At 38.5% G+C, this 12,104-nt stretch overlaps 1 pseudogene; it reads right to left on the bottom strand.

The window, feature by feature from the left end:
• Positions 1–264: 264 nt before the first annotated feature.
• Positions 265–10,359, bottom strand: LOC141001924 (nectin-4-like; annotated as a pseudogene).
• Between the last annotated feature and the right edge of the window lie 1,745 nt (positions 10,360–12,104).

Raw genomic sequence — 12,104 nt, 5'->3', positions numbered from 1 at the left:
TTCCAGTTGTTTCAGCATAATGAAGTGACTGAAACGAGTGAGAAGAGTGGCCTTGTTCACACAGAGTGAGGAGGGAAAGTACAGATAGTAGAAGACAGTTATGTTATGAGAGACACCCTGGTCAGACTGGACAGCATGGTCTGACCTTGCTGATAAACTTGTACATGCTTGTGATATTCAAGTACAAGCTGCAATGTAACCAACTTCTCTTCATTCTCAAGTGCATGCAATAAATAATCCCTTGCAATCAGAGACAAAGACAGATTTAGTGTCTGAGCATTCATTTGAACTTTATTTCACCCTACACCTGCAGCTCTTTGATCAAGGCACTGATTGGATATTTCGCTCATTTCAACATGTGTGGATTTCTTATTAAAACATACTCATTCATCGGGTTATGAAATGAGATACGTTGATTTTCACATGAAAGTATTGTCACTGAACAAAGTTAAGCGACATGTTGTTATAACAAGTTTCTTGTCAAAACAGAACAATAAGAAAATATCTTATAACAACATAGATGAGAAAATTGGAAAGTAGAAACAGAGTAAATATTTTTTTGTCAAAAGACTCTTCTCTAACATTTTACTTGTTATTAGAGGAAAAGGACGTAAAGTAACATCAATAATGGCTGCATACTAGTTATGTGAGCCAGTTCCAGGGCTCTGGTATTGTGCATTGCTCACTCACTGACATGCCTTCATACTGACAGAATATCCATCATTAATATTATTTACACCTTTGCTTTTCCCGTTTGACAAGTTAAAATGTCTGTTGTGAAAAGGGTCTCATAAAATAACTTGTAAAATAACTTAACGTAATTTATAAAAGCCAGGACTGAAGTGAAGTGCAGAGTTTTTAATTACAAACAGGAAATCCAGAAATAAAGAAGCAACTTAGACGAACAGTGCAGTGGCTAAGTGCTATACTTTTCCTCACAAGTTACACAAAATGGTTAAAATACAGCCAATTACAATCAACATGTCAACCAGCACAATCCCAAAAGGCTTCTTTCTCGATAGCAACACCAGTGGTCAATGGCACACATTCTTTGGCAAGCTGTTACCATACAGTACACCTCGTAATGCATGAGGGGAAGATTACACTTGAACAACAAACAGATACATATCACACATCTTCTACATATAGTGCAAAGGTTTCATTCCATTTCACAGTAACTCTTGAATTTTTGATATAATCTCTTAAATATAATATTTATATTTTTGTTTTCTATGTTTAACATTAAAAGACATTAATCCTCTGTGTTTTACTCCATAACGTCAACAAAACATATGAAAGTGCAAAAATTTGATCAATATAGGCTCATTTTTCTCTTGATCCACCAACAATGTGTCACTGTATAATTTAAAAATACCATTTTAAAAAAAATTCTTTTACCACAATTGGAATAGTAAAGTTAAAAAGTTATTCGGCTCCTCTGAGGAACCGTTTCAGACACCGAATGAACTCGGGGGCTGAATAAAGGGCCAGTATAAGATAAATAACACACTTTTAATTTGATTAAAATCCTGCAAATTGATTTGTAAATCATGCAAAGCTACTGTAGTGGAGTCACAGACAAAACATATAGAGCTACAAATTAGAATAATAGGTTCCCCTTAAAGCTTTTTTGGAATACCTTCTGTTCTGGATGAGCTCTTCAATGTAGCTGTTACTACACCCTTTTTACTTCACTGATGCAACTCACAACGTCCCCGTCACTAATAAAACTTCCACTGGATTTTCCTTGAACTACTTAGGACCCAGTTTCTTTTCTTTCTTTCCAGATTAGCTTTGGGTTTTTGTATAGTAATTGTTCCAGCATTAATACTTCTTCTGATTCAGGATTTGATTTGAGCCCTTGAACTTTCTGAGACAATATTAAATGGATTTTAAATTATTAATATGATCCTTTAAAAACCTTCTTGTAACTCTTCATAACTTAAATTTCATAATGTTCTTCAAGTTTTGTTATCTCATTATTACATTATTTACTTTTCACTGTGTTTTGAGATGATATGTAGCTTCATCTCATTCACTTAGGCACGAGATGAGAGACACAAAGAGATGAAACAGTATAAAGAAAAAACAGTAAGATTTACAGAGCTCAGAGATGTGTCAAGATTTCAGCATATTTGTTACAGTACCTGAGAGTTAAAAAAAATTAGATATATCCAAAAGCCTGATAATAAAAATAATCTCTGTATTATCATTGTTCATTTGGGGATTTAGGAGGAGGAGTCAGGAGAAGCTGCGGTGCCGTTTCTTTCTGCTGAGAACCTGCAAAAAAGGAAATGATTATACATTTTATACATTACATATTATATAAAGTCAACTTTTACTGTATATCATACAGAAATTAGTCAAATTGATTTAGAAATGAATTTAAATGTTTGCGTCTGTCTTCCATTAAGAATCATTAGCCCTCATTTAATATATGTATTTATTTATTTTCACCTTCACTGTAAGGTTGATCAAGACAGGCCACAATGGTTAAAATATTGTTTTATTAGAAACATAAATGCACTCTCATTCAACAAAAATAAGATTATTTAAGGGGAACATGTTTGTAATCCAATGTTGATGTATTGGCTTTGAATTGAATTATTTATAAAATAAATTCCATACATATTGAACCTTGGTAAAACATTAGTAAAATAAAAGTTAACTTCGATAGTTTCCAGTGTGTCAGATATTTCCCATCAGTCCTGTTCAACACCTCCTGGTGAGACAGACATGAACCCCCAGCTCAGCTTTAGTGATACAGCATGCAGTATATTTTCAGATACAGTTGTCCAATAAGGCAAGTGAAAAAATACTGTAATGTCTGATTTAACATCATCTGAAAATAAACTGTAAGTGGAGTTTTTTTAGCTCAGCTGCATGCCCAATTCTGTCTCACCAACCACATGAAAGAGGCATTTCACTTATTTGCAGACATTTAAAAGTTGCGTTAATTTAGTAGATTTGCATTATTTGTGCCAAGTGATTTGTTATGGTGTTGTGCTTTGTTATTTTACCAACAGCAGTAGTGCATTTTCAAGCCTGTTTAGCCCCTAAAATATGCAGTTCATTTGAAAAATATAATAATAATAATTCCTTGCATTACAATAGAGCCTTTGCTGGTGTTTGGGCCTTTTATTCTTACAATAATTGACTACATGTCTACGAATGGGTTGGTAAACTCATTCAGATATGCTTAAGATCAGTGTATATAGTGGACTAGTAGCATCAGCTGGCCCGAGCTGGCTCACTGGCCGGCTGCTCCACATCCTTGTAAAAATCCCTGATATATTTCTTATATACTTAGCAGCCAAACTGTTTTTATTCCACTTAATTGTACGAACTACTACTGTTCTTGTTACCTTGTCTTGTACCATTTCCTGCTTTTACAAAGGTACCACACAGCAGCAGCAGCAGCATTCAAGATAAGCAAAAGACTACATAAGGTCCAACAAACAGTGCAGCCTCAAGATCATAAATTGTAATATGAATGACCTCTAGTGGCGTGTAAATGGTATAGCCGACTGAAAGCCACAGAACAGCAGCAAATGCAAAAAAAAAACAAAAACACCAACACATTTGACAAAAACCCAAAGCCAAGTCAAACCTGACCTCACCTGAAGGAACATGCAGATAGAGGTGACTGCGTTTGTTCCATAAGCTTGATTAAAGAGTCACAACATTAGGCCAGAAATATGTTGTAGAGAGTTGTGCCAAAGTTTAATGAATTTAAATTATTAGTTCTGTAACAAACTGAATATTTTACATAATTCCTCTACCTCTGCCTCTGCCTGTTGTCTTCATAATCCACGTGAGTCAGTACTGTCAGATACACTGGGACTTCGTTGGACCGGCTCCATATCCCCAGATATCAACTCCCTAGTCCTGGACAATGAACCAACAATTAATATGCAACAAATGTTTAACACAGTGCATACAACATGTTCTTACATACTTCCCAGCAGCACTGTAATTTTCCATTTATGTGCATATAGTACTACTGTACCTGTTACCTTTGCAAATTTCCAGATTTATAAAGGTACCAGAGTGCAGCAGCAACATTCAGGATAAGCAAAAGACTAAATAAGGTCCAACCAACAGCGCAGCCTCCTGTAGAGAGACAAGACACAAGAAAGAAGAGATATTAACAGGAAATTGATATACACAGTCATTGTATGAGGTACACTCACAAGTTTGATATCGCCCCAATACAACAGCACTGCAGTTAATCGTACTTTAAAGGAGACGTACAGCACTATGCTTTTCCCCCTTTCCTTCAGTGTGTTACATAGGTTCTTGTGCTTGTACAGAACAGAAGCTCCTCTCTCGCACAGAAAACACTGCTCCTGAAACGCCTCGTCAGTAGTCCTGCCTTTAATTATGTGTCTTAGTGACATCACACTACGTCATCATGTCACACATTTGCATACTTAAATGCCGAGCAACTAGTTTGTTACGTAAGAATCATTTTATTAAAGTGGCTCTGTTGTTGGCGTTACTGGCACAGGCATGTATGAACTGACCAATCAGAGGAGACTGGGTATTCAGGAGGAGGGGCCCTAAAGAGACGGGAGCTAAAACAGAACGTTTCAGACAGAGGGGGAATACAGCGCAGCAGCACTGGACAGAATAAGAAAATGTATGCAAATGTACTTTTTGAACATTAAAGCTTGTAAATCGATTCTAGTGGTAACCCAACATAAAATGATGAACCTGAAAATGAGGACAATATGTCTCCATTACAGCATATCCTTCTCCTTTGCTCAGCTGTGTGTTCCTGACTGGTTTAAGAGAAACTCTGTTATCAGTGATTTCCTGATCAATGAGTGCATGTCCAGCCTTGTAGAGTTTCACTGTGCAACTTTTTTTTTTTTAAATTAAGAGATATAAAAGAATAACAAATTCAAACAATCACAACACACTGAAATCTAAAAACAGAGGGAAAAAAAATAAAAAAACACAACATCAAACCTGTCCTCACCTGAAGATACATGCAGATAGAGGTAACCGCGTTTTGTTCCATAAGGGTTCGAAGCTTCACACTGGTAGAGTCCATTCAGGTCAGAGGTCATGCTTAGAAACTGTAATGTTGCACCTTCTACTCTGACGGCAGACTGAGGCCACGGGTTGTTAAACCTAAAACAAACGAACAAGGCCAAGCACTGAAATGTTCAGCTTGATTAAAGAGTCACAACATTAGGCCAGAAATATGTTGTGAACTGTAGAGAGTTCTGCCAAAGTTTAATGAATTTAAATTATTAGTTTTTTATTTATGTCCTTAACGGATAGGTTTGCTGCCTTTTCTGACTTAGACCTTCTCCAGGTAAAGTTTATTGTTAGACTGTAAAATATCCGCCTCCATTACATATTTTGTCACAACATCTGAGGGATCTTTACAGAAAGGTGTATATATTTGGCGATATATCAATATCGAAATCTTTTACTTCCTAATATTGGTATTGGCATTAGTCCCAAGATGGTGAAACATAATAAACTTTGTTTCAGTGCCGTACCACCAGACTAATGGATTTATTTTATTATGTTTCTGACCTGGAGAGGTCGTAATCTGACCTGGTGACAGGCATTAAGACTAAATATAACAACTAAACAGAAATAACCAATAAAAACAGGCACTGAGTTTCAGAAACAGTTAAAAACTCCTTGTAGTACGTTTAAAATATGTATACTGGTACACTAATTGTTCTGTTTTTGCTTTATTTGTAGTTTGATTGATAGTGTTTGTGTATTAGATGTTGTATACACCCCTTTGTGTTCAGTTTATTAGGCAGTTTTCTTTTAGTTCAGTCAGTTACCTAAGCCTATTCAGTTCATGTTAAAGGCGTGATATGTGGGATTTGGTGATTGCGGTTTGTAAACACACCAGGTGCAGAGGGCGATTCTGGAGAAAGATAGTTGATTTTCTAATTTCGTTCCTACAGTGAGATGTCAGATACCTATGCCCAGAAAGGTCCTGAACACAGCAAAATATCAATAAAATAAGGCCGTACAGGCAGACGGTAGAGTCATAGCAGATACAGACACCGCCACACATTTCTAGTGGCTCATACGTAATACTTAAGAGGGATTACTTCTATATGGGTCTCAACATTGCTTCTTTTTTTCCCTCCAGAGTGTATACCTTTATATGATTATGCTTTAGCAGTGATTGAGTACAGTTGCTCAAATACTTTTACATACAGTATAGTTGATGACCTCCATCATCAGCTCCACTTCGGCCCATTACAACAATCAAATGCCATTTACACATTAATACACCAGTAATAATTTAATAATCTAAGCTATCTATGTAACAATTGCAGGGGACATTGATCCCATTCATTTACTTTTACTTTTGTTACTTAAGTACATTTTTCTAATCATACTTTGGGTCTAGTCCCACCACTGTACAGAGGTTGTGACAATGACGTTGAGGTTAAACATAATATTGTTTTATAAAAAAATTCCACTGAAACCAGTTAATTCAAACTAGTTTACCTGCTCCAGGTAAACTTTGCATCTGGATTGGCTTCAGTCACACATTCAAACGAGCCAGAAGCTCGTTCATGAATGTTCACTTCAGTGGGGGGGACTGCAAGAAACAGGCAGAGAGAATGGGCTGGGTTATTGCTGTAAGTGAGAAAATACTAGCTCAGGAACCCCATCCTACAGCCCAGCTACATGTCTTCCCACCACAGCAATGACTGCTTAGTGTTGTGCTGTGGTGGCGCGCCGTTCGCATGCTGGTAAGGGCGCTCACACATACAAACATGGAGATGCTACCTAGATTAAAATAAATACAGAAATAAATCTGCATACTGTCAGGACCTAGTGGGTGAAAAGGAGGACAAAAAACTTGATCTTTGTAGACTGTAGTCTGTATTCCTTATATATATGTATGTATATAACAAAACACTACATACAGCTTTTTCAGGAGTTGTGGTTAAGTTACTGCTGGTGAAAAACCAACATCTCCTGATTTTGTTGCTTCATTATGAAAAGGTTTTTACATGAAAAAATAAATCAGGGACTTTTATTGTTTAAGAATGTATAGGAAATTAAATGCAGGGCTTCACAATATAATATGGCAGTGAGCAGAGCATTTACAGCCACTCTTTAAACCACCAGTACATCCTAGATCAGCCTGCTGCTTTTAAACATTTACGACTCAAGATAAGCATGTCATTAATTAAAGACGCATCTTCAAACAGGTAGCCCTGTTGTAACTGACATGCAAATCTATGCTGCAAAAAGAGGAGCTGTGTAGGCCAAACAGGTTCCTATCCTCTGAAAACATCCAGTGGCATAACATTTCAGGGCCACAAGGAGTTAAGAATATTTGTGGTACAGCTGCATCTCCTCACTGCCCTGTTGACAGTCAGTTCATTCTTCATGTTCAGTTCCATAACTCCATCAACAAAGTTGATTACTTTGCTCAATCTATTTTAAAAGTTACATTTCCTCAAGTGTAAGTTTAAGTTACTACTGGATCACAGTTTTAAATTGGAGTTTAAGGTTTCGGTGCAACAGAATTACATTTATTCTACTTTAAGAGTAAAAACTAAACTGAGGTTATAGAAAGGTTTAATCACACTAGTTTTACAGTTTTGTGCAACATAATTTAAAATTAAACCATGATTTCACTTGGTTTGAACATTTATCCTTGTTGTTGGAACCCAGTCTCAGTCCACACCAACATCTGAAGGACAGAAAGTCATTATTATATAGATCTGAGTTAAAGAGTCTCCCTGATTCTTCTGCAGAAGTAAGTGATGAATGGAAGTATTTGTATACTCACAGTAGACCTGTAAGGTGAAGGGCAGAGTTTGTTCTCTCTCCAGGGCTGCATTGTTGACGACACACTGGACCAACTGATTGTTGATTTCTCTGCTCGGTATTCCAAACAGCGAGCAGACTGTGGTAGTTGTACCATTGTCTTGCTGGTTGTAGTTGGATGTTGCCCTCAGTTTATCTGCCAGATCACCAGTTTGCCACCTCACCTCTGCAGGAGGCCTGGAACCAGCAGCTGTGCAGGTAACGAGTGAAACCTCCTTATCACCCAAAACAGGAGGATGAGCTTCCAGGCTTGAGATTGGAGGCACTACGACAGTCACAGTACACAAGAAATGTATAAATATGAATAATCAAATAATAAATAAACAAAGAAAATATTTTTATAAACAGAGCATCATACCGAGCACTTTTACAGGTATTTCTGTCTTGTGGTTACCGCTGGGAAACAGGGTGAAGATGCACGTGTAGGTGCCTTCATCCATCAGCGTGACGTTGAATAACTGGAGAGATCCATTGCTGTCATCAATGCTCCCAATAAATGTAAATCGCTCATCACCTCCATTGACAAACTTTGGTCCATCTTTAGGTAAGATGGTGAAGAACAATTCATTCCGAGGTTTCCCTCGGGTCATCCTCTGCCATGAAATCTGACTGAGGGTTTCCCTGGTGTCAATGAGTTTGCACGGTAAGACAACGGTTCCTCCTTGGATCACCGTCTTGTTTCCTCCAATCACCTGGAGAGCTGTGAGGGGTGTAAAATCTCATCAGGATTCAGATCTCAAGTCAGAAGGCACAGAAACAAGTAAAAACACATGTGGTATCTAGCGAGATGTAAGCTGGCATCCTCCATGTAGAAAAGACACATCTTCTTGTCTCAGTATCAGTGCTCCGTCCACACGAAGAAAACAGTCTAGAATTGCTGGTGTGGGCTTTTAAAAAATGAACTGAGTTACTTTAGGCGTCTCAGGTGTAGTCTGAAGAAGACGGCTGGCGAAACTCACGAGTTCATGAAAGGTTGGTATCTCGTGAACACCTGTACACAATCACACATTAAAGTTCTGTGTTCCGATTATTTTTGTTTTTGGATGGTAGGTACCGCCCGGTGTAGTGCCGAGAAGAGACTGCTTGCCGAAAAACGACCGCCCTCGAAGGGAACGCGCATCAGTTCAGAGGAAGTGGGCGTAGGTCTACTACGGGTCAGCTGGCAGACGCAGCACCGAGAGAAATGTTTTTTTTACTGTGCAGTCCTGTAGCCCAAGTGAAGAGGCTACGGAAAAAGAACGGCGCAGATAAAAAAAGTAACCTGATGTTTCCATAATGTAGGCTAGTTGTCAACAATTGATGAGGGTAGATGCTTTACCTTGCCACTTTTATTGTTGTTGTTGTTGTTATCGTTGTTGCAATGTGATTTTACACCGCTTTGATCTATAAATAAAGTCATAATTCAATATCCCTGTTTCAGTGATTTTATAACGAGGATTAGGAAATCAATGCAGAAAAGAATGCAGGAGTGTTTCCACGTCACATTAGATAGCAATCATATAACACATACTGAGAAATTAGTAAGTGCTATCAGAGGTGGGTAATAACGATTTACATTTACTTCATTACATTTACTTAAGTAACTTTTTGATTAACTTGTACTTTTAAGAGTATAATTATGAATACAATAATGCAGTATATATAGAACTGTAGGCTAACTGTAACGGATTGCCTTTACATTCTGCATAACATTCTCTGTGTTTGCCAGGTGCATGTACAGTAAATTTGGTCAATATCACTGTGTCACTGTGCAGTCACTTTTGGGCAGGCCCTGCCAAAAAGTGACTGCACCCTGTAACTCTGGATTGGGAGGGGTTACATTCTCTGTCTTTTCAGCATTAATAGTAGAGGAAACCAGGCGCATGTACAGTGAATTTGGTCAATATCACTCCTTGCAATCCAGAGTTACAGGGTGCAGTCACTTTTCGGCAGGCCCTGCCAAAAAGTGACTGCACCCTGTAACTCTGGATTGGGAGGGGTTACATTCTCTGTCTTTTCAGCATTAATAGTAGAGGAAACCAGGCGCATGTACAGTGAATTTGGTCAATATCACTCCTTGCAATCCAGAGTTACAGGGTGCAGTCACTTTTCGGCAGGCCCTGCCAAAAAGTGACTGCACCCTGTAACTCTGGATTGGGAGGGGTTACATTCTCTGTCTTTTCAGCATTAATAGTAGAGGAAACCAGGCGCATGTACAGTGAATTTGGTCAATATCACTCCTTGCAATAAGGACTTACAGGGTGCAGTCACTCCCCCCCCCCCCCCCCCAAAAAAAAAAAAAAGTTAACCACTTTGTGTGGTGTATGTTAGCTACCTCTCTTACACACTCCTCCTTATTTATACTCCTTATACACTTACTACTTCAGCATCCTCGGCTTTGCTAGCTTACCATGAAACGGCCAATCTGCTTTCCTTGTAGTTTTTTTTTTAAAAAAAGCTCACAAACCTTCTGTAACTGTGCTCAGGATCATCGCGGACACCAGTATAAACATCGTATTGCTCCTGGAGAAACACGTTGTCCATAACTTGTCGTAGAAAACGCACGAAGACGCAGACATGATCCATCCAGCACACTTCTGTTAGTGTACAGTCTTATCGAGGATCTGAAGGTCGCGGGATCGTTCTGCTTTCAGGGGAGGGGAAATGCGTGGGACTTTACAAATGCTGCCTGAAGCAATCAGAGGAATATGGAGGATCAGGGGGGGGGCTTAGTTGTAACAGGATGTAGCCTTTCTTGCCAAAAGTCTCAGTTCCTTCATGCTGGTTTAGGCAGACATATTATTTAATCCTGTTAACAAAGTTTATACATACTTGAATGTTATTGTCCAACCTGGACCAGAGCAAGAAACACTAAAGAGTTAAACATTGATGTAAGGGAAAGATACAAGGGAAACAATTTGTGATTTACATTTGGAGCAAGAAATGTGTTTGTTTTGCTATTCAGGCCTGAAAATAATCTTTACTTGAAGTTTCAACACAGCATCAATAAACACAGAGGAATAGCATGCTGGGTATTTTCTGTAATCAAAAGTTTCCAATTCTAATTTGGCTCAAAATGCTCATTTCAGTTATTGAACCCATTCTCCGCTGTGATACTGATGTGTGGGGCCGACAGACAAATCCAAACTCTGATCAGTGGTGTTTTGTAAAAGCATCCTGCAGGTCCACATGACAGTGACCAATAACATCAGCAGAGCCTTGTCTAATTGCTGTCTAGTTAATAAGCAATGTCAAAAAGCCATCAGAGTTAATGAATGACTGTGCTTCCAAAGTGGAGCAGCAACAGTTGCACATAAGTTCATGCCCGGCCCGACTTTACAAATGCTGCCTGAAGCAGGTCAGAGTAATACGTAAGAAGAGGAATATGGAGGATCAGGGAGAGGGGAGCTAGTCAGGCTGGTGTCAGTGAGTACAGCTTAGTTGTAACAGGATGTAGCCTTTCTTGCCAAAAGTCTCTGTTCCTGGGTTATGCTGGTTTAGGCAGACATATTAATTCTTTAGTGTTTTAATAAACACTAAAGAATTAAAAATTGATGTAAGGGAATGATACAAGGGAAACAATTTGTGGTTCTTTACTGGAAGTCAATAAACAAGAGGAATAGCATGCTGGGTATTTTCTGTAATCAAAAGTTTCCAATTCTAATTTGGCTCAAATTGCTCATTTCAGTTATTGAATCCAGTCTCCTCTGTGATACTGATGTGTGGGTGGTATATCAGTGGTATTTTGTAAAAGCATCCTGCAAGTCCACATGATAGTGACCAATAAATTCAGCAGAGCCTTTTTTATTTTTTTATTTTGAACTAATAACCAGAGTCCAAAAGCCATCAGAGTTAATGGATCACTGAGCTTACATTGTGAAGCAGCTGCTGAAGGAACAAAGTTCAGACCCGGCTACAGAACAGTTATTATATTGTTGAGGTCATTAAAAAAAACAGTATAGTTGGTTGACTGTAGACAAGAGAAACTTTGGGAACTGTGGAAAAAGTGCTGATTGCCCCTCTCAACTGAATCTCAAGTACATCTACAAAATACAATAATACAATACAAATAAGAAAGAAACATCTCTGTTGAATCTCGAAGTGAGAAAGCAGCTGTTGCAGTGAGGAAAAAATGGCCTCTGCTTCGAGCCATGAGAAGTACCTGCTCACTATCGGCATCCTCCGTTTGTTATGTCAAAGATGTGTTGCGGAGATGTCTGCTGAAGTTAGCATACTGACCAGCTAGCCCCAGCCTGACCCGTCTCCTTATAGCCCTTTGTACAGGCAGA

Source organism: Pagrus major, chromosome 9 (assembly GCF_040436345.1).
Source record: "Pagrus major chromosome 9, Pma_NU_1.0".
Lineage (NCBI taxonomy): Eukaryota > Metazoa > Chordata > Actinopteri > Spariformes > Sparidae > Pagrus > Pagrus major.
This window is presented reverse-complemented; position numbering and strand designations above follow the sequence as displayed.